The 17,753-nt window shown below is 42.4% G+C and overlaps 1 protein-coding gene across 13 annotated transcripts in view; it reads left to right on the top strand.

Moving 5' to 3' along the window:
- Positions 1 to 17,753, top strand: part of CAB39L (calcium binding protein 39 like) — a 69,681-nt gene that overhangs the window by 4,355 nt on the left and 47,573 nt on the right. For 4 of the 13 annotated variants that reach the window (XM_074566098.1, XM_074566017.1, XM_074566088.1 and 1 more), the window contains one exon: positions 17,251 to 17,470. The exons of 3 other annotated variants lie outside the window; for them this stretch is intronic. The gene's annotated coding sequence lies outside the window, so the exon portion shown is untranslated. Of the gene's footprint in view, positions 1 to 16,879; positions 17,038 to 17,058; positions 17,471 to 17,753 lie in introns of those variants that run through there. 6 more of the 13 variants (XM_074566036.1, XM_074566119.1, XM_074566071.1 and 3 more) reach the window with 5 other exon arrangements.

Below are 17,753 nucleotides of genomic sequence, written 5' to 3'. Positions count from 1 at the left end.
TAGTTGCACTTGAAAGGGCCTGAGATCTCTGGAGACCAGGCAGTAGATGTATATGATGAAAGGAACCCAAAATAAATGCATGTCTAAAAACCTTTTTATCTTAATTTCTCCATGTGAACGTAACTATACATTTATCTGAAACAAATTTTCACTGGTATTTTCTGAAGTAAAGCTAGTGGTTGTAAAGTATTCTGACCCTTTTGATGGGCTCTGTTTGTGGGTTTTCATGCAGATTGAAGTATGTGAACCAAGTATTTTCATCAAATGAAGATGCAGCAGACAAAAATTTCTAAGCAGTCTTCAAGATTTGTTGAATTTGTGGTGTTCCCACTCTTAAGAGATGTTCTGTGGAGTGCTCCACAATTTCTTTTTGATTTGCCTTTTATTTTTCAAATGGAAGCGTGGAGGAAGCTGCCCTTGTGATGCCGGCTGATGTAAGGCTGATGGTCTTGGTAGTAGCTGTACAAAGGCGAGGGAGTGAGTGCCTGGCATAGAATTGGACGGGACCTAATAAAAGCCATCAAAAGGAGGCATATGGGAAAAACTTGAAGTCATTATTGCCTATAGATGGAATAACCGCTTTCAAATAAAATTGAAGCCTATAAGTTTTCAAGTGTACTAAAAGGAATTTGATTGCAACAACAGAAAACAGGTAAATACATGTCGTGGTGTAGAGGCTCAACAACGGGGCTCTTAAAAGAACATTCTGGACTTAGTTGCAGCCTCCTGTGGGGAAAACTAATTTAGCTGAAGAAAACCCTATTTTTTGAGTTGATTGTTTTTCCTGACCCAGTTCACTGTGCTGCATCAGTGGTTGTTTTGGCCTAACTTTGTAGAGGTGTGGAAACTGGCACTAAGGTGTGGAGAATAGGAGGAGCAAGGATGGGAAGCAGTGTTGCCCTATTAATATTTATTGCATTTGGTTTTGTTGGTGAGCATTACGAAGGATCAGGGAATCCACAGTCCCCTGAACATTTTAAATTGACACTGGCAAAGAGAGAAAGAATTTTTTTCTCCCTGTGCTTCTCAGCCCTCCCCTGTTCGTTTGTCATTGCTCAGGGAACTGATTGGGGTTTAAAAAAAAATAAAAATACATATTTGGCTCAGCTAATTTTATCTGAATAACTTTCCACATCTAATTTGCTGTGCTGCTACTTGGTATTTCTACTTCTCTCAGGGAACTGGGTTCTACTTCTCTCAGGGTGCCTAGGGGCAAAATGAGCACCTGGAGATAGATGTATTGATTTCTAATTTTATTGTCAGTGTCATTTATCCCAGTTTAAAGTGTTTGGGCAACTACTTCTTTGGTATGAGCAAAGTGCTGATATGGGCAGAACACTTACTGTATCTGAGTTATTGCGGACGGTCGTCAGTGCAGAGCAGAGCTGTCCTCAGCCTGGATCTCTCTGTGTTCTCAGTTGTGCCAGACTGAAAAGCTCTCCTGCTTTTTCAGACAGTGGAGATGAATGGGCTTCTTTTTGGAGAGACTGAATTTAACTTTGTTGTTGTTATTTTTCTGTAAAATTCTTGAATGACTGGAACCAAAGAAGTGATGTTGAAAATGTGTGAGACATCCTTTTAGCAGCACTGAATAAGCAAAGAGAAGTGTGGGCCAAAACCTTTGCAACGCTTTTCCTAAGAAATGTTACTTAAGTGACTCTAATGTATGAGTTTGGCACTCCTTTCACAGAATTAGATAGGTATGCTATTGTTACAAAGTAATACCAAAGCTAATTCAGACTGCATGCAGACTGACATTAAAAAAAAAAAAAGAAGAAGAAGAAAAAAGCTTTAGTAAGATTGAGTGCTGTTAGACAAATAGGTTTCATGTGTATCTGCCAAAAAAAAAAAAAAAGTCCACTAAATACTGCTGGTTAGCTTAGTTTAGTGTGCAGATATGATTTCGGTCAAGTTTCTGACAAACCAGGTGAGTGAGTTGTGGTTTGGTAACATAAGTTTTAAGTGAAGGATTATTTTTAAGATGAATTGATTTTGTTAATGAATTCATAGCAAGGTGCTGCAACCCTTGCGTCAGCAGATCAAGATGTGTGGTTGCAGCCTAGGTATAGGAACGAGGAAGAAGGAACAGGATCTCTCTCTTTTTTAAAAAAATAATAAAAAAAAACCAAACCAAAACCTGTTTTTGCTACCACACGTTGTAGAAATATTTTAAAACTGCATCCCCCCTCCTCCAAAAAAGTGTTCATGATTAGATGGATTTTTTCTTTTTTTTGTTCTTTTAGTATTGTAGCCGGGATTATCCATTTTAGAAATGACTGACAAAAGTAGTTCCAAAACTTTCACACAAGTTGTTGTCCCTAAATGAGGGTTCTTCACCTGGTGTGCGAGAGCCAGTCAACACACTGAGTCGCGATATTTGTTTTTATTTCAATTCTGCAGAATCAGGTGCCGGGCATTTAACAACAGCCAGCACACAACACATTTCTGACAGTCCAGTATTCATAGTGATAAGATACAGCTGACTGGTGAGTCAGTACAGTTCCTTTGCCATCCCTCATCATACATATGCATTCAAGTTAATGTTTTAAACATTTTGGGAGATCCCTTTAATTAACGTGCTCACGATTTACAAGAGGGTGTACATTTTGGTATTCTAATCTCCTAAGGCTCCTCTCGGACACACTCTTATCTCAACTCCGTTCCAGAGACTACGTCTTGTCATCCTACACTTAGATCGGAGACCGGGAGCATACTTCCTCCATGGGCCTTCAGTAAGCTCTCGATATGGTAGTCCTTCAACAATTCAGTTTCTTTGATTTAAGTTTCAGTTAACTGTTTCTACGTCTAGTGCAGGTGCAAAAGGCCCAATTAAGTTTTAATTTTGGGAGTTCAGCTGAAGTTCAGTCAAAGTTCTGTTACAATTTTATACAAAGCGCTTGTGTAACTTTTTAACCATATTCTTTTGACATCAAAGTTACACTTAGGAAGTTCCTTCCACAGTTCCTCTCACTTCTCCAGAAGCTGTATTTTTAGGGAAAGTAAGAGGAGTTTGGTTTTTTCCAGCTGTTAAATTTTCAGGGTGCCTGGCAGGCTGGTCTGTCTCCCTCTGCAGTCATGCCATTCCTAGAATTGGTGCAAGGGAGGTGATGGCAGGCAGGGCACAGCTTCCCTTTTTGGCAGCAATCTAATCTTAGAGCAATTCAGTCAATTGTGAAGCAACATCTTGAAATTATTTTACAGCGTGAGTTTAAAAAAACCTCCTGATATCTCAGTAATGTTTATGCCTTATGTTTCCTCTTGCAAGAGACGATAATTAGGATGGAAGAAAGTACTGCTGCGTAACCGGACTTTGAAATGTGGGGACAGTTGAGTGACAACTATTGGATTGGGTGATCTTTGTAAAAGACCCCATGTCAATCTAGTACAAAAGCACTTGTACAAATTTATACGTACAAATTTATTGCAGCAAAGAATGCAGTTCGCTTGCTCTTAAGTTCGGGAAGGGAGTTGTGTGGGGCTTTTTAAGGGCAGGCACTGATGACTACTGAATAGGGAGAGATTAAAATTATGTGGAAAGAGAGTTTGCTTCCAGCAGCTCTAGTGTTCTGAGCAACATGTAACATTCCGCTATTTGTTACACTTTTTTTCATATGTCAGCGGGGAGGCATGGCTGTATCAACTTTCCCTCCTCAAGTGTACCTTTTAATTGTATGCTTTCACTTTATGCAGTTCATTGGCAGTCAGGCAGCTGTCTTTAACTTCTGCAAATAAGCAAAAGACTACCAATTCATGGTGGTCATTGACTACCTGTTGCTTTTGGATACAGGAGAAGCATCTGCAATATATGATTTATTTGTTGTTAAAATAAGACACGGAATTTAAGTTTATAGGCGAGGGCAGGATTGCAGGCTGGTTGTAGTCCTGTGTTACAGCAAATATTGTCTATATCACATAATCCCTGGGAAGAGTCTATGGGTTTGAGGGGTTTTTTTATCATTTTTGTTTGGTTTGCTTTGTGGTGGGGTTTTTTTGACAAATTGTTTTAAGCAAATGAGTTAAGTAAGGCTGAACCTTTTAAACATGAGCTTATTACATAGAAATTTTGTTGGCCTTTGGTCCTCCTCCTTCTCATCTGCAGGTCATAGGTCTTGTCTTTTACATTACAATGCACGTTCAGGTCTGTAACTGCCTGCGACATCTGTACTCCTCTATTGCAAGCGTTGCGCACAGCCTTGTCAAAATATGAAAGTAAAAGACAAAGTGCTTTTGGTCAAAGGCAGTTTGAATGAAGGCAGGTTTGTGTGCACTCTGAGGTCAGGTTGGCTTGGTAGTCTTTAGGATATGTGCTGTTTGGAAAAGGTTTTTCCCTTCAAAAAAACCCAACACTAATGGAAGGAGATATGCGACCCTATAATTCATCTATGTTCCACCCTCTTTTGTCAGGGAAATGAAGATGTTGCCAGAGGATTTCCCAAGATATCCTCATGCTATTCTAGTTTCTTGTGCAGCAGTTAAATGTGTAGAAAACATGCAGAGAGATGTTGCCCATTGTTTTTCCTCTCACTGAACTCTCTCTACCCTGTAATCTGAGTATCACCGCAGTGCAGTTCATAAGGTCATGGGAGAAGATGGCTGCAAAAGTATGTGACATTTCTGTCTTTGAGGACGGAAAACATGGGGGACTAAGCAAATCTTTAGTTCTGCATTATGTGACGTACTGTTATATTTCTAACATCATTTACACGAGTCTCTCTCAAAGTTGGGGCAGGGAAAGTGTGAGAACATCTGGCTATCTAGAATGTGCAGAGCCAAATACTAAGAGATAATTTAAACAAAGGAAGAGTCCCATCTTGATTTAGAAGATGTTCGAGGGCACCAGACAATATATAGGAATAAGTATAAGTAATTTTTTATAAAGATGATTAAATAAAACCCTTCAGATTTTCTTTAGGGTCTAGGGCTAATGAGAAGTTCTAAAAATACCAGGAACAAAAAGAACAGTGATATACATCTGATGGTTGCTCTAAAGTTGTCAACAACGATGCTGAAAAGACAGAACTGTTATGTACATCTGTAGTGAGAACAAAGCCGAGTATTACAAATAATCATATAATGGTGAACAAATCCATCATATTAGATCAATAAATAAAGACCGAAAGAAGACTTTTGAAATTTTGTGTTACAAATTTAGGGAGATGGAGGAGTACTTTTTTTTTTAACGGCTAATGTAAAACTGTCTAAAATCTTAAGGACTGACATGTAGCAAGTGCTATTCAATATGATTAATACAAAACAGGTATTATAAAATGTTTATTTTATCAGTTAGATTAAGTGTTTGAGCTCGTCTGTCTAAGAAACTGACTTCTGAAAATGTTACACTCAACGAAGAATCATTGAATTAAGATAAAATTTTCTGATCTTTGGTTGTTGCATGTTTGTTTGCAAAAAAACCCCAACCCTAAATGAACACACAGTTGGAAGAAAATGCAAAATCCTTCCTGACAGTTTTATCTAGGCCATGTAGAGTAGAAAAATGACAAATGGTGTCATGGTATTTGATTGAATTAAAGAGCACATTAGCCGACTCTTTTGAAAGATGGACACAAACCTTTGGGAAGTTAATCACAATGAAAGAAGGCTGGATGCACCCTAAGGATGAGGAACACTATTCTAAAAAACAGCACTGCAAGGTATTGAGGCTCACGGTCAACAGTCAGTGGACAAGACACTCCCTGTAGATAAGCAGCAGCCAAGAGCTGATAGTAGTTGAGCATGCTGGACACAGAATGGGAGATTTCCTTTCCAATGTTATTGATCTCACTTCTGGAATATGATCAGGTTTGATGGATTCCCTTCAAGACATGTTCTTAAATCGAAGACAGTACTGGTTGTAGGTGTTGGAAAAACGTATCTATACACTTAATGTAGATCGCGATGAAGAAGTGGATTCTGAGTTTACGGAAGTTATTTGATCATGTGCCTATCCATAAGCAAAATGGAGAGCCTTCAAAGAGCACGCATTTGCAAATACAGGAGTCACAGCAGCAAGAAGCAGTAGGTAAAAAAGAATATGAACTTGTATAAAGTGAAAAAATATTTTAAGCAATAACTAGTTAACTGTTGCACTAGTTTGTTGATGGACTTCATAGATTCTCCAACACTTGAAATTAATGTCAAGATCCAAGATCTCTTAAAAACCTGCTCTTCAAGAAGCTGTTGAGCTACATCAGACAATAATTCATGCTTTGTGAGAACTGCAGTAGATCTTTGCAATTTTTAAATTCTTTTGTTGGTAGCAGCAATATTAATTTTTTGTTTTGAGAAGAGGAAAAAATCTGTTTCTTTTTTTTCCAAAAAAGGTCTTAATTCTATAGGAAGCAGTGGAGCTCTCTGCAATTTCAGTTCTGTGTAAATTATCACAGGTCCTCATTATGTGTTATTTTTAAACTTCTTAATCATGTCATCTATATTCTTTTTAAATAGAAAAATGTAAAAACAGGTAGCGTGGTTGTTGGGTTAAATGACAAGGTATTAAATAGCTTTGGTTTACGTCTTTAGTTACTTGGCTAATATGCAGCTGTTTGGATACAGATCTTTCTCTTTGGATACAGGTCTTTGTGTGCCGAAATCTTTCAGTGGAAGGTCTTGTACTTGTGAAAGTAATGTCATTCCGTGATGACAGCTAGTAGGGACTGTCTTGCTGTGGTCATGGAAAGTTAAACTAGTATGATTCTTATTAGGTGACCTTCTCACAGGATTCTGCCTGCTCTCAGAAAACAAGCCATTTCTTTTCCCTGGTGCTTGGGTGGAAACTCCAAAATTGTCAATAATACCAGACATAATTTTATGTCCTTATGAGCACTGCTGTTGTGAAAGAAATGTTTCTGTGACTTGTTTCTCTCAGTTCCTCTGTCAGGCCTACAACTCTGACTTCTTGGGTTTGGGAATCTCTGCTCAATTTAGTAGATATGAAATGTTGTCTCCTTGTGATGCTACGCTTGGACATGACATTGAGGAATGTCATACAAGAAAGAGAATTAAGGTCTTGAATGCATATTTGATATTAGAAAATGTGTTCTGCCAGTGTTCGGACTCCGATAGCTTCTGACTATGACACAAGCATTATTTTTTTGCAAAGATACTGAATAACTTCTCGTCTCTGGGCTGATACAGCTTGAGACTCCTTTTTTATTTGTGAGGGGGTACACCTTATACGCTTTCAGTGCTAATCACGACTTTTTTTTTTATTGGACAGTAGCAGTCTTTTACCCTTCAGAAGTGTAGATTTTGATGGCAGATAAAGTTGTTTTGTGAATGCACACTGCAGAAACACACACAGAGGAGAAAAACTATCCATTGCTTCTGTAGGAAGAGAGCAGATATGTAAACTACCATTAGCAGGAGAAAACTGTCATTTCTTAAACTATTTCCAGAGGGCGTGACAATGTTTGTAAGTACAGATCTGTATGCTGTGTAATAAAGGAGCTGTCAGATTTCATTGAGAAATGTGTAGAGGAGCGATGTTTGCCAAGAACATTTCCAGGAGTACATTTGACCTGATACAACCTATATATCTAGAGCTTGCCATTTATGTCATGTGGCGAGTCATTTTCTTCCAGATATCCAGAGCCTGTCAGGGATCCTCACTGTTGAGGCTGCCAAGGAGGAGAGTTGAATCAAAGCACACCCAGGTGCCTCAGCTGTGCTCCCTCCAAAACAGAAATCGTCCTGAAGACGAGCACACTGCTGCATGTTGGTCCTTGTTCAGGGCAGGCTTCCCACGCTAAAAAATGCCAGCCTGCAGTGTGCCTGCTGCCATTTAAGGAATTCCAGGAGTGACCCTGGTTTACTAATTAAAACTGAAGGAACTCAGCCCTTAGTTGGACACTTAGTGGTTGTGTGTGTCTGACATAACATTTAATTTGTAATGTCAGTTGTTGGGCGACACAGATGGGGAGAACAGTGGATGAATTTTTGGTAGGGTGGGAATGTGCATGGTTTGGCTTGCCCCAATGGGGCGTAACAGTATTGAACTTCATAGAATACTGTATAGGTTAATTGGCTCAACATCGTCAACTTTTGGTGAGAACGGACTACATAGCTCTTTAGGGAGGCACTGGAGGCTCTGTCCTGGGACCAGAAGAATATGTGTCTAAAATCTGCAACAGAGGATTTGTGAAAATGGGGACCATTCATCACCTAACAGGTAGGATCATCCCATTATAGTCATGTTATAGTCATGGCTTGAGAGCAGCCGTGAGGAGAAGGACTTGGGGGTGCTGGTGGACGAGAAGCTCAACATGAGCCGGCAATGCACGCTTGCAGCCCAGAGAGCCAACCGCATCCTGGGCTGCATTAGAAGCGTGGCCAGCAGATCGAGGGAGGTCGTTCTGCCCCTCTACTCTGCTCTGGTGAGACCCCACCTGGAGTACTGTGTCCAGCTCTGGAGTCCTCAGCACAAGAAGGACATGGACCTGTTGGAGTGGGTCCAGCGGAGGGCCGTGAAGATGATCAGAGGCCTGGAGCACCTCTGCTATGAGGACAGGCTGAGAGAGTTGGGGTTGTTCAGCCTGGAGAAGAGAAGGCTTCAAGGAGACCTTATAGCAGCCTTCCAGTACTTAAAGGGGGCCTATAAGAAAGCTGGGGAGGGACTCTTTATCAGGGAGTGTTATGATAGGACATGGGGTAACGGCTTCAAGTTGAGAGAGGGTAGATTTAGATTGGATATCAGGAAAAAATTGTTTACTGTGAGGGTAGTGAGGCACTGGAACAGGTTGCCCAGGGAAGCTGTCAATGCCCCATCCCTGGAAGTGTTCAAGGCCAGGCTGGATGGGGCTTTGAGCAGCCTGGTCTAGTGGGAGGTGTCCCTGCCCAGGGCAGGGGGTTGGAACTAGATGATCTTTAAGGTCCCTTCCAACCCGAACCATTCTGTGATTCTGTGATGTTACAATCCTTATTGTGGGACAGAAAGTGCAAGCATCCAGTGTTGCATGACGGACCGTGTATCTGTCACACGAAGGCAAATGTATTTGCAATCTGACAAGTGATGAATATACTTAATTGTTTGTCAGGAGGAATGACTTTGGGGTACTTGTGAAGACAATGTCTCCCTGTGCAATTTGAGATTGATGAATTCTCAAGGTTCCCTATCCTGATCAAATATTTTAAACTAACATAGTACTAGACAAAAACTGGTAAAGAATAAAGCAGGAAAAAGAACTGCATTCTCTTCTCCAGGGCAACAGTGTTGACTGATGGAGATTTTCTTGTGTGACTTCGGGCAAGTCAGTTTAGAGCGACACTTGCTTAAAAATAACAGATGTTTTTCATGAATTATAATAATGCTTAGATTTCATTATTTGACACTGGAAAAAAAAATTAATTCTTCATCTGAAAGCAGCAGTTTAGACTCTTTTAGCCTAGTAGTATTCTGGTTTTGGTTCAACAGTTCTGCTTTAGTAGGATTCTTAACTCGCATGAGAAGAGACTCAGAAATTTGTTCTGTCTTGGGGTATGGTTTCTGGAGATGTGCAAGATTGTTATCCCAGGCTACAACAAAAGGATGCAGCAAGCTGGGAACTGCCTGGTATGTTTGTTTGGGTTCCAACACTATAGTGTCAAAGCATCTTATGGTCTTGAATGCATTTGTTTTCCCATGGGGAGACTAAGTGGCTTTTCCAAGATCACATAGAAATGTGTGACACAAATAATAGGAACTGACTCTTGGTTTCTTTGGTCTGAACTCATTTCGTCATCGGTACAACACACTGCCTCTGTGTGGGACTTTCTGGTAGTAGTTGTTCTCTTGTCTGGGGCAAGCACTTGAAAAATACAGTGTTCTGCAGGTAAGTCCTGGCCTTTACTGCCCCGAAGATGTTACTAACTGCAGTTCAGTAAATCATTGATGGTGCTGATTTCTTGTTCGATCTCTCATCTAGAGAAAATATCAGTCTCTGAGCTCTCTTGGCTGCTCCGTCTTGAGAGTCAGAAGCAATCTGTTGTATCTAACTATTGCAGATATGATTTCAGACTCCCCCAAGAAGAGGAACAGTTGCTCTTTTAGGGTCTTTAAAGTGAACAGGCATGGAGCCATTTGTAGCTATTTAGCATGGTGATTTTGGAGTGACACTTCAGCAAACCTCTAAGGGGCTAATTGCCAGAAGCAGAAGAGCAGAGTCATCATTCTTTTGGTATATATTTCTTTTTCTACTTTGCACTTGGTGTCAGCTGCTCTTGGAGGTGGGATTTGATGGATCTTTGTCTGATCTGGAATGATGGTTCCTATCTATTGACGTTCTTTAACAGTACATTTTAGAGTGTACATCTTTGAGTGTTTGCTTAGTGCCACCTCAGTTTCCTCATGCTAAAGTGGGTGTTATATTCAGTGCCTCACAGGAGCCTTTAACTTGTATTTCAAATAAAGCCTTATTTTGTTTGTTTGCAAGTCGTCTTGAGACCATCTGATGAAAAATGCCTTAGACTTCTATAGGAGGGGTTAATAGAGGAAAAGTCTTAATCCCAAACTGCCTTCCACCTTGTCAGAAACGGAGCCACGCATTATGTATACAGGAATTACTATCATCAAAAGTCAATTGATCTGCGTGGTATTTTCATTGCATGTCACCGTTAGTGAGATGAATATGCAGTAATACACCTTTCAGCTTCGGGCACTATTAGGAAGTGTAGAGCTCTAGTTAGGGATGCTCCATTGACTTTCGCCACCAGGGAAGTTGCAGGAAACATAGATGTGTTTTTTGCACACGTGAGCATGCTGTCTGACTAACTCATGCCTAACATTAAGAAAATTGCTCGCTAAAGTCATGTGGAAACCAGCAACCAAATTTCAGTATTTGCAAGACGACTGAACAGTATTAATATTGTTTGAATGTTTGAGAAATGGGAGATGGCACATAAATGCTCATATACACACGAAAGAATTTTGCAATCTAGTGAAGAAAAATGCCAGCAGTGATGCAAGGACCATCTTCCAGCATACTAGACAGCAAGGGCTTATTTGGCCATGTATAACTATTTGTTGCTACTGTAAATAACTTTTTTTTTACAGTATGCTGCGATACAAACTGTAAGATTGAGCCTCTCATGGTACACGTATGATGAGAAGCTAAATTTTAGATCTTTGGCAAAGCTCTTTTTCTTGTTTCTTCTGAAATGAGCTTTCCTTTTCCCATTTTTAATTCTGTGAACAGATTGTAAACAAACAAACATGGCCACTGAAGCCATTGACTGTACAGAGCTGGCGTAGAAGCAGTTTGGAGAGGTGAAGGCTTTAATTGTATTAAAACCACCTGCTTAGCTCTTTAGGGAGTTAATGGTTTTGGGGACTACTTTCTGTTTGCATATGTCCGCAGGTAAAAAGCCCGATATTGTCATGAGTTCACTGTTCCTCCACTCATAAAAGTGGGAGGGCAGGTATGGTTCTTAATTGTGTTTTGAGACACAGTAGATAAGGGACGTGATTAACATTTTATAAGTGACCCTTTAAAACACACATAAAATTTTAATCTGTTTTGTTTTTCAGCTGTTGGGCTTTTACTAAAGCCTGTTTAGATGTAATTCCTGTTTGGTGTGGGGACGTACGGGGAAACAGATTCATTTCATCTGAATTTCTCTAAGCTGATGGATGCCTTTAAAATGAGTAAAATTTTAAATATGCTGGCCCGTATGTAAAGTATTTAATGCATAAAGGTTTCTGGTAGAAAGGCCAGTGTCAGTGTGTGATTGCTGGAGTGATGTACATGTGAATAATATGTTCAGAAAACACTCACGAGCAGTTTATAAGAGTTGGTGCAGCTCTTTAAAAAAAAAAATCTTACCAACTGTTTATATTTGTATTAAATAAAACAGGAAGGAAAAGGCAGTATGTGCTTAAAAGCACTAGAGGGAGCCAGGAGGAAGAAGAGGGGAAAATCATAGAAGACGTGTTTGCATTTTCAGGCATAGCTTATACAAAGCATTCATTTAAATCCCCCTGCTTACTTCAGCTCAAATGCAGCTACAGATCTGCTGCTGCCTCTGGCTTCTTTCTGTTCCCCCACGCTTCACGAAAGAAATTTCAGTTTCCCAGTCGTGAGAGAGGCCAGAAGCTTTGTGGCTTTTTTTTTAATGACCGTAGGGAAAGCCACCTGCCCCTCTGTACCCCTGTAGCCTGTATCCCTTTTTTTTTTGTCTTGTTTTGTAGTGGGATGAGCAGCCAAATGTTAATTTGCCTTTTGGTGCTGGTGGCTGTTTTGGGGGGATTGGTATATGGTCTCAGGTCTGAGCTTGTCTGCCTCCGAGATTGTCTGAAGGAGAAAGAATGAAAGTGGGGGTGTTGGTGTATGTCTGTATTGGGGATCAATTAGATGAAGAAGAGTTTTAATGGCATTAATTTGGAGTGGCCACACTGCTTTTGCAGGGGATATGTGGAAAATGAGTATCTGCGAACTTGTAGAAGAACATGCAAGCGCGAAGTTACTGTAAAGTCTCTCCTCTTATTTTATGAGGTTTTAGAAGTGTTGTTGGGCACGCTTTTTATATTGCTTTATCGTAAAGCGAAATGCCTTGAGTTAAAGTGTAACAGCTTTATGATGTAGATAATGTAAGTAACTTGTTTTTAGTTCCCTCCACCCTGATAAATTGCCATAATGTTGATATCTTGGGATCTGTAAGGGTAGGACAAAATCCCTTGTTAGGGGTTTTTTCTTTAGTTTTCAGGTTTTGGAGGGCGGGGGAATCTTTTTAGAACCCTAAAGTTTCTCTTCTTGATAATCCAGTATTACACAACTAAACCTGTCACTGTAGAGAATTGAATTTTGATGGCCTGGGGCCTTGGCATTGAGCAGTTTTGGGGGAAAAGAAGGAAATTTTGTGTTGTTACTATCTGAGACTGCTTAGGGCTTTGGAATGCTGGAAGTCATCTCGGAGGAGGTAGACAGACTGGAAGTGGATGATTAAATGAGAAGAATTAATATATATGTACTGTATGTTTATCATCCGTCTCTGTAATTTATTGCTAAATTGCTTGAACTCATTGTTCAAGCTCCCTAATTTCTCTCTTCCACTTTAGAAAACAAATGGAAAGAGCAGGAATAATGGACTGGGGTTTTCTTCCTCTGGTCTTTATTAGATGGCATGATTTTAAGTTACGAAAACAAGGACAAACATTTCTCAAAAGTACTCTAACCATGCTTTAGCCTGAGGACTGTGCTCACTTTAAAGGAAATAAATATAATGGAATTTAAATATGTGGAGCCTGGAGTCCTTTAGCAGTCCACAGAGATTTTTTTTTTCAGTGTACTTTGAGACTATAAAGAATTGTTGGCTGTTCATAATTACGTCATTCCACGTTTGAAATGGTGACAAATTATGAACTGAAGAAAACATTTCCTTTGAAATATTTAATAACCTCTTGGCAACAAAAAAAACCAAACAGGTAAGAGCACTAAGTAATTACGGTTTAATTCCTGTTGGACAGTTCAAAGCCTTTTCCTGTCATCTGAGAATTAACTGCACTGAAGATGAAACAGAGTATTGGAAAAGCTGAGATTTTTTTTTTTTCCCTGCCCCTTTAGCTACTCTGCTTTGCACCGTTTTTCCTGCTGCAATGCAGGGATGGGGACAGGCATGTTTCTTGCTCGCCCAGTGCATAGAGGGCTCCTAGAATCATAGAATCTTCATGGTTGGAAAGGACCTTTGAGATCATCGAGTCCAACCATACACACACCAAAAAGCCCCCTACAGTCTCTGCCACTAGAGCATGCCCTGAAGTGCCACATCTAGATGTTTCTTAAACACCTCTAGGGATGGTGACTCAACCACCGCCCTGGGCAGGCTGTTCCAGTGCCTGACCACTCTTTCAGTAAAGTAATTCTTCCTAATATCTAATCTAAACCTCCCCTGCCGCAACTTCAGACCATTTCCTCTGGTCCTGTCATTATTCACCTGGGAGAAGAGGCCAACACCCACCTCTCTCCAACCTCCTTTCGGGTAGTTGTAGAGGGCAATGAGGTCTCCCCTCAGCCTCCTCTTCTCCAAGCTAAACATGCCCAGCTCCCTCAGCCTCTCCTCATATGACCTGGTCTCCAGACCCCTCACCAGCCTGGTAGCTCTCCTCTGGAGACGCTCCAGCACCTCAATGTCCCTCTTGTACAGAGGGGCCCAGAACTGAACACAGGACTCGAGGTGAGGCCTCACCAGTGCCGAGTACAGAGGCACCATCACTTGCCTGCTCCCGCTGGCCACACTATTCCTGATACAAGCCAGAATGCTGTTGGCCTTCTTGGCCACCTGGGCACACTGCTGGCTCATGTTAAGCTGGCCAGCCACCAGCACCCCCAGGTCCTTTTCTGCTGGGCAGCTTTCCAGCCACTCTTCCCCAAGCCTGTAGCGTTGCTTGGGGTTGTTGTGACCAAAATGCAGGACCTGGCACTTGGCTTTATTAAACCTCATAGAGTTGGCCTTGGCCCATCGATCCAGCCTGTCCAGGTCCCTCTGTAGAGCCTTCCTGCCCTCAAGCAGATCAACACTCCCTCCTAGTTTGGTGTCATCTGCAAACTTACTGAGGGTGCACTCAATCCCCTATTAAAAGTCCAGAAGTATTTCCTAAGGTAGAAGATTGCAGAATTGAACTGTAAAGTGCATGCATATTAGATTTACTCCTCAGAACCAGGAAAGCAGGCATATTTATTCTGAAACAGAGGGCAGTAATTTTTTAGATAAAAGTTCTTATGCTTCCAAAGGGCTGCTTACTCAGAATGTGTGGTGAATACTTCAGGGAAGCCGGTGACACACAGATTATCCTGTGGGGCCTCTTAATGTGCAACTAAAACAGCTTTTTTGTAATCATTCAATCATTTCTGTGATTATTCAACTGCAGGGTAGCACGTGCCAATGTTTAAATCTGTGGGGTGACAGAGGGATGTCTTTTTACCTGTTGAAGTAGTAGTGGATGCACTACGGAAAGGATGTGATTTCCCTCAGGAGAGGAAAAAAAGGAGTTAGTCTCTTAAAAACACACAGTGAAGATTAATGACATAACATGCCTAGATTTTTGTGTTGCCTTAGGAAAAGCTGGTACCTTCAGTAGCAGCCCAAGAGCAGTGTTTTTATCGTTTCACTTTCACTATGGCGTTTACCTGACGGCCACGGTATCCAATAAAAAAGAAAGGGCCAACCCTGGAGTGGGTGGAAGGTGCTGCAGGGCAGATTGCCCCTTCCCTTGCCTGCCCACCCATGAATCAGTGCCCAATGCTGGTTTCCCCCCCACCAAGTCCTTCATGTTGTGAAACGTCAGCCTGCGCTGGTTGTCCCCATGCCTGCTAAGCTTCGTGGAGAAAGATGCCACTTTGGAGGGTTGCTCGTTCCACTCCAAGCTTGGTGTCCACAGCGTCCCTCGCTCTCTTTGGAGAGAGAGAGAGGAGAGAGAGAGAGCTCTCTGGAGCTCTCTCTGGAGGTGGCCTGGAGAGGAAACCTGGCCCGGGTGTCTCATGTGAAGCCTTTAATTCTGTGCTGGAACAATATCTCACTACAGGTTTGGAGCAGAGATTGCCACTTGGTGTCACTTGTTGCAGCGCTTTTGGGTGCAGCGGGAGCAGCACCAGTGCCTGTTCCCAGCACTGTTCAGGGCAGCCTGAAAACATGGGGCGGAGGTATCCTGATGGTCTGCTAGGTACAGTGTAAGCACAGACGGTGGCACGCTTTGCAGATAAGTTGAGAGCACAAATCTGCTGATCTGAGGTGGGCTCGGCACCTCCTGTGCAAAGGCAGGAGGAAATGCGGGGAGGTTAAGGGAGCAGGGACTGCTGCTGGCTCCCTGAGTCTGGGAGGGACAGGGAGTGACTGAAGTTGGCCAGATCCATGGCTTTTCCCACTGAGGATTTGAGATACTCCTGCTTACCTCGGTTAGGAACTGGGATCGCTAGCAAAGGATGTTAGCCCTTTAAAAGGTGTCTGTTTCATCTGTATTCCTCAGAAATGAGATTTCTTGTGCTTTTTTAGTTGCCTCCAATGTAGAGCTGTGCACAGCTACTGCAGGTGAGCCGTAAATTAAGATCTGATGTGACTGTAGCGCTGGTATGCGGCAAGGGCTGAGATTAGCTCCCCAAGCAAATGTAGTATACAGAATTATGTTTAATAATATGGGACTTTGGCTGGGCTTTGCCCCAAGGAAGAGGGAATGGGAGGTGAAATCTTGCCCCGACCTGGTGAGCTCAGCATAGTTACGTGCTGGGCTCTCATCCCTGCTGGGGCTTGGCTGAGATCCGTGTGAGGATGGGATTTAAATCCCCATCCTGCAGTGCCCACGGTGGATGGTAAAGCATCCTCCTTTCCTTGCTTTCAATGCCTGTTAGACAGCTGGGGGGAGCAGGGGGGAAGGCATTTACAGTTCCCTTTGGGAATATGTGGTGCTTGCTGAGCAATAGCTGCCAAGAGAGAAGAGTGAAGCATTAAAAAATTCTTTTAATTGAATTTTGCTGTATTTGTGTGCTTGATAATAGCTGGTAGCACTTGTTTCAGAATATTTTAATTGCATGATTTTATTTTTTTCCCCCCCTTCACATTAGCCTTTGAAAAAATACTTTAGGCTAATGCGTTTCTTCAGTGGGATTTAAATTTTGCTTAGGCTATACTGCAGTGTTTTTTTCCCACCCCCCAGTATTATTGTGAAAAAAGTATTATCTTTATGTTATAATTTATAGTCAGGCAGGAAGGAGCTTAACTTTGGCTTCTCTGGGCAGGACTGTGCTGAAAGATGTGGTGCGTGAGCATGTTGATTTTATTATTATCTTGTAACAGCAGCCGGCTGTTGGGCTCCCTTATTTGCATTCCCAGCAGGACGGCAAGGTGAATAATTTAATTCCAGCAGTCTCCGCCACGTGATGGTGTGAGGACCCGGCAGCGGTGCCTCCCCTACACCCACAGACTTCGGTGGGGAATGGAAACTTACAGAAGCGATGCGAAATCGTCGCATCTCCTCCCTTAACCCTGGAGAAAACTCTCGGCGGAGCGATCGCTTCTTCTTTCCTTTGCTTTTCCAGGCATTCCTCTGACGTGGAGTTTAGGGGGGGTGTGTGCGGGGTGGGTGTGAGCCTGCCAGCCAGACGAGGAGCGAGGGAGTGGGAAGCGGGGAGGGCAGTGGGGAAAAACTGCACACCCAGCCACGGAGCTGGCGGGAGCGGGGAACAGCGAGGAGCTCCGGAGCGAGGCCGGGAGACCGGGGAGTGGAAATTTACAGCTGCTTGTGAGCGCCTGTGCGTGTTCCAGCCATCCTTTCTGCTAACGCTTTCCCAGAGGCTGACGGTCGCCCGGCAGAAGAAGAGCGGGAGGCCGAGTCCGTAGGATCCCTTGTCTCTGCCACGTGTCGGTGATCAGCCAGGGAGAAGGGGGAATAAGGCGGAATTAAATGGAAGACCACTGACAGCAGCAGCGGGGAGGCGGCAGAGCCAGGTCTTCAGCCCCTGGCCATGGGGCTGCGCGGAGCTGCCTAGGACCCCCCACCTTTCTCCACGCAGTAAGTGTCAGCTGAGATGATGTCCTTCCGAGTGACGGGAAGTTAAGTGATTTAACACAACTTTTTTTTTTTTTTTTTTTTTTTTTTTTTCCAGCAAGCACCAGCCTTTTTCGTAACAAGCCGCTTGTCTGCCTGTTCTCAATAGTTAACGCTGGTAGCTTTTTATAGCTTTGTAAACTGTGTTACCAGGAGTGGCTTTTTAAAGCAGGCGACCCTAAACAATGCTCCTCCTGTTACATAAGGCGCTGGCTTCACGACCCAGCGCTCGGTGTCCATGGAATAT

The sequence above is a fragment of the Larus michahellis genome, chromosome 1 (assembly GCF_964199755.1).
Source record: "Larus michahellis chromosome 1, bLarMic1.1, whole genome shotgun sequence".
NCBI lineage: Eukaryota > Metazoa > Chordata > Aves > Charadriiformes > Laridae > Larus > Larus michahellis.
The sequence above is the reverse complement of the archived record's forward strand: the minus strand, read 5'-3'. Positions and strand labels throughout refer to the sequence as shown.